This window comes from Lepeophtheirus salmonis, chromosome 2 (assembly GCF_016086655.4).
Source record: "Lepeophtheirus salmonis chromosome 2, UVic_Lsal_1.4, whole genome shotgun sequence".
NCBI classification, from domain to species: Eukaryota; Metazoa; Arthropoda; class Copepoda; order Siphonostomatoida; family Caligidae; genus Lepeophtheirus; species Lepeophtheirus salmonis.
This window is the reverse complement of record NC_052132.2, coordinates 6,745,771-6,751,889: the sequence shown is the minus strand read 5'-3', so window position 1 is coordinate 6,751,889 and position 6,119 is coordinate 6,745,771.

Here is a 6,119-nt window from a genome sequence, read left to right as displayed (position 1 = left end):
TGAATAAAATATCGAAAAAACTTGAAAAACTACATTACTTTTATTGAAAAAAAACATTTTTTACTATTATACTGTACCGAACTACGTATTGTGAAGGATGTACCGGGGTTTGTACTGTACCATGGGTTTAGTGTACCGTCCAAGCCTTACTAAATACAAAAAGGTGCTGGGAAGAAACGTTGAAATGCAGAAACTACAAACGTACAAAATGTAGAATGGACAAAATGTTCCACGTTTTGTATTTGACATTTTGTCTTTTGATGATATGTTCGAAAACTATACAAAAACACTAAGCGTACCCATAAACCATAATCCAATTTATATATGAGTTTGGATAATGTTGGTTTAGCTTTTATCCATAGCTTTTATTGTTATTTATATATGATATCACGTACAAATAACAACATCCTCATGCTTATACATATATGTTATCGATGCTTAATTATTCATTCACATAAACACAAACAACTGCACATGCTTTTTCAAATAATACTAAATATCATATTTTTAGTTATTTATCTCCTTTTTACATGCTCATTAATTGAAGATTCTCTTACATGAAGAACACTTTATTGCATTGAATGATTCTTACAAGAATCAACCTCTTATTGTAAATTAGGTTTTATTAATAAAGTTACAAATGTTCACCCACTGCTTTAAAATTTGATCATTGTACAAGTCTTCTAATATTTATCAATTTTTTGCCATGATTCAATGGTTAGTTTATAACCCAAAGATAGTATTGAATTTCTAAAACTGTAACATGAGTTAACTACAATAAATATATTATCCTCAAGCTGGGTTGAAAGACTGTAGTGTATTGATAACACTAATTTTTAGACAAAATGGCATACGGTGAGAATAATTTTCAAAGCACCAATAAACTAAGTTACATTACTTTACTTCATTTTAATTTTTATGATCATTCAGGGAGATGTGTTATTTTGTCCCAAAACGGCACTACTCTTTGACGCTTTGCTTACAAATTAATAGAGGTGTCTTCGCTTAGGAACTTAAACTTTAAAATTTACTTCAAAAAATGATGTAGCATTGTGATTAGCACTTGTCAGCCAATCAGTGAATCCATTGACATCTGGCAAACATGAATGTAACGACTTAGGGGAGATATTTTAGCCCTTTCTCACCGAGGCAAGAAATTGACAGCAATCAGCCGTTAACATCGTGTATCCGGACAAACTGTCTATTGGGTTTTGAAGATAGGGGACTGTTAAGGCTCCTGAAAGGTATTGTCCCGTCCAGCATAAGCCAGATGTGGAGACTGTCAAATATATCATTGAGAATAAAGAAGAGAACCAATTGGATTCCGCCACTTAAATTAATTATTTGATAATATAGATAGTCCTTTGGACCTGGATGACCTTCAGAGAGAAATGGTGGCTGCACCAGGACGGTGCCAGCTGTCACAACTCAAAAGTCAAGCCAACGATGTTGACAAAGGAAATTGCTGCCTTCTTCCCAAAGGAGTGTTGGCCTCCCTAATAAGCTGATGCTACACCAATGGACTACACCAAATTAAGGTACTACAAGGGAAGTCTCAGTTGCACCCAATTCAAGAGTGTGCACCAGTTGAAGGCCACCATAATAGAAGCTTGAGCCAACTTGAACCATAGCCTCACCAAGAACAGCTGTAAAACAAACAAAGAAACAAAGAAAAATCGACCAGAACTTTTAAAAAAATAGTAATAAAAACTCAAATTAAGTTTTGAAAGTTCAAACGTCACATGATACACCATAAATTGGAATTAATAATTTTATTCATATATTTTTTGCTGTACTGAGTGCTCATGCTCGTTTTAATTGTTATGAGCATTCAATCTGTTGATCCATACTAAAAACTGGAAGCTATAATTTAACATTTTTACATGATGTATTTATGTGCGCTAGGAACATCCAAACTATGAATCTGATCATCATAAACCAATAATTATTGAAGATATGATTGATGGAGAAAATATTTTAAATCTACGAAACTTTTATTTGGTAGTCAATTCCGACAAAAATTATTATTGTTGATCGATATTTCTTACATTATTTGCTTTTGCACTTAAAAGTTAAATAAAGAACTTCTCTCCTAGTTATTATCTCTTATTTACTCTTTAGAGTATCATGTGTGGTAACTTTGATCAAGATATAAGAAGTTATAAGAGTCTAAAGAAGAGCTTCGTTTTTCATAATATTGCCTCATTCTCGAATTAGGGAGGCTTTTTGAGTATTCAAATTTGGATAAGGTTAATTGCAGGCTTTTTTCTTCAAAATGGACCAAATTCCAATATCTATAGGGTTCAATTCCGGAAGACTTTATAATTACTGAAGTGATCCTAGAATCATCTTCTTCAAAACTCTTTGTAGATAAAAAGATCTAAATTGAAATATTTATTTCTTTATACACTTTTACTTTACACTTTGTATAATTAATTGGAATTAATTATATATATTTTCAATTCCTGCTGATTTTCTCCCTTACGTCTCCCTAAGTACTTTTTCGCCTTCCTCCCCTTTTCCCTTCACGACAATATTTCAGCACGCACTCTCATATTACAAGTCCAGAAACCCAAATCTCTTTGAAATCTCAGTACAGTATACTTAATTTTTCAAATGCGTAAATTTAAACCTAGGAGCAACAATACAACAAAAAATTTGGCTAGCCTGCACCAATTTTAAAGACCCTTAAAACATACATATCTTGTCTCTTTTGCAATTTTTGGATTCAGAGCTCAAGAAAAAGTTTTGAACTTTAAGGAGACAAGTGGACTCTATTATTCTAATCAACACAAACATATCAAAGACTTATAACCATTGGAGATAAAGCAATTTTTTAGTACCCAGAGGATGGTATGCGATACAAACTTGAAACTCATGTTCTAATGAGGAATTTTAGAAATGACATTATTGAAAACGACAGAGTGCTTTCTTGATAGTATTTTGGAAATTATTAATTGATACGAATTTCTTCAAGCAAACAACAATTCGATATATAGTCGGGAAAACTTTTCAATATAAGAAGAATTTTGATAAAACTAAAAGGACAACCCCACCTCAGAAACCTACATATAAAAGGATATTTTGTTTAAAATGTAGGTCGAGATATCACAGAGCTAACAATTGTTATATTAATAGGGATATCAAATCCGAATAATGTGGAAAATTTTACCTGATTCAGAGGAACTAATGTACCATTGATATCATATGTCTTTGTAAAGAAAATATTGCGGTCTATCGTATATTCCAATAGTTTGTAATGCGTCTAAGCAGCAAATGAAATGCACTGGTACTACGGAAATGAACTTTCATAATTTGAAAATCATTCACACATCAAAGCAGCTGTGATGGATAATATATACAATGAAATACTAATTGATTGGACACCTTAGTAAAATTAGATATTCGTCATAACAATTTCCACTCCACATTCCCTTAAGAAATACTGAATTTACAAATTCCAGGAGAACTCCATCTCAACTCATATCATATTCCCTACAGAATTATTGGGATGTAATTTAGGATGATTTGAAGGCAATAAAGGGACTTTCGATGAAAAGAGAAAACAGAAGAGAAGAGAAGAAGAACACTGAAGAATGACAAAATAAAAATTGTCAATACTTGTGACAGGATAAACGTAGGGGTGTGCACGAGCGCAATTATTCTTTAATCCGTTCAGGTATTATTGAAGTATTTAACTGGACTCCGTGCTATCTATTTTTGTAAACATTAAAAAGAACCCCGTAATAAGTGTATTTATCTTCATGTCTTTGTCAGCTCCTGGAGACATTAAGAAAATCCAGTTCTTCTACCTCACTGTTACTCCGTAGCCTTCCTTATCTCTTTCCTCGAACATGCCCCGTATCTCTGATAACTTCTGGCAACACACGAAGAGGTGAGAGGACGTTTCCACTTTCTCTTTACAGAAACTACATTTATTTCTTCTTCCTAGGTCAATACTTCAAAAATTATATGCTGGACATTTAGGTAATAGCCAGACAAGAAAACTTGCCAATCAATTATGCTATTGGCCAGGGATGTTTGATAAAATATGAATTATGGTTAAAGAAATAATAAATTTCTTAAATCAAGAACTACGTCAAACCCCAAAAATAGTCTACCCAAGGTATGTTTGGACATGTATAGTTACTAAACCATAAATTATTCAAGAGTTTGGCAGCATAACGTGGACTTTTAATTTCCACTACTCCACCTATTTCATTCTGTGGGTTACCAAAGGGGGATTTTGTAGGTTCATTAGTTAATTTTTGTTCAAGATTTTTTTTTATGTTGATGCACCATACATATTGGGTTGTGTACAAATTGCAAGTTGTAAATTGTGTAGGAAAATTCTACATGTTGCAATTTTTACTTATCATTACGTGTAATTTAATTATGTATCATCCATTTTTATGAAGATACTTTGAATCAAAAGAAATTTATGGAACAAAAAAATGCAAAAATAAAGATATTTGAGGATATGAAAACCAAATATTGTATATTTAAGTTCTGAAAAGTTTCCTTGTTTTTGCTATATGTTTGTTGTATGTTTAAGGAACATTTTACATAGAAAGAATGATACAACTTTATTCAATACTATTTATTGTCTGAAGTATTTTCTTCTGAAATATTGTAAAATTACAATTTATCCCTTATAGCATTGATATTTACTCAAGAATCCAATAAAATATTTTTTATTTTTATTTTAAAATTCATATATATATATTTTTTTGTTTTGTTTTGTTTCTTAGAAATTTACTTTATAAGGTATTGTCAATGTTCAAGATCTATTGAAACGTAATGGAATAATTTACAATTTGACTTTTTTATAACATTTTTGTAGAATTTTTTTACAAAAGTTTTTGTTTGTATATATTTGAAAAACGAACTTATTATTTTAATGTTCTGACACTCTTTTTATACTAAGACATCAGTAGAACTTTTTTTTGGGTGTGAATGGGGGCGCTCAGGTTATAGGTGGGTCAAAGTGGGGGTGTGTGTGTGCTTGAATGATGTAATAGAACTGTGATTTCCAGTTCCACAGAGTGGGAACCCAAATTTAAAGTAGGATTTGATAATTTTATCCCTGTTTTTTTTCGATAATTATGTTACATTACGCAACCAAACGACATTTAAAACAAAATAAAACAAGTTTGGATTTTATTTTATGTCTCAAAGTGTAAAAATGTTTGTGCAACAACAAAAGACAAATTATCTACAATCTCCTTGGTGACCTACGAAAGCAAATTAAATGATGGTGTTTTTCTGGGTCTCCTCCATTGTAAATACTTCTTTTGAATTAAAAGTTGTGCAATTAAGTTAAAGCAAACGCTCAAACTCTCATTTTAAAATTCAAATAACCAAGTTAAAGACTTTCCTTATATTTGAGGAAGTAGTTAAAGATGGTCCAAATTTATTTGAACGACCCTGTATAGTACCGAAACATATCACAAATTGGTCTTGAGTTGTCTGTTATGGATTTTATACAAATCTCGTTATTGTTATTTAGTCATGGAACTGCAAGTTATGGGTCCCCATTCGGTATTACCAATTTATTTTAGAATAGTTTCAAACGCATCAGTATATCCACTACAGTTTTACTAACAAGGTGCTAACCAGCACTAATAAAAACAAACTATGCTTTCTATTATAGTTGTAAAAGAAGATAGAAGATGAATGCATTTCATCTGATATTATTAAAATTGTATTCCTCTGCTTTTCAAATATAATATAAAAAAAGCTTTTGTTGTAACATAAAAACTTTATCTTTCATCCATTCCATGCAATGTAATCATTCCTTACGAGCAAAAAAATATACTTGTCATGTTCTGTAAAATTACTAACATTTGAAGAAAAAAATGTGTAGGGATTACTCAGTAATTGGAGTATATGCATTGAAATGTTTGTTGGAAACTACAACAATGCTTTCATGTAACAAGTGAAGCCTGTATAATAAAAGTATACATTTCAGACATGTAATGTATGTTTATAATCAAATATGGAAAATGATTTATTTTCCTTCCTAGTGAATTACGGTAATCACTTTTTATGATCTCATATCTCTAGATCATTTGCGTATAAAATATATCTTGAGTTTGAGTCAAACCTTTCTTTATAAA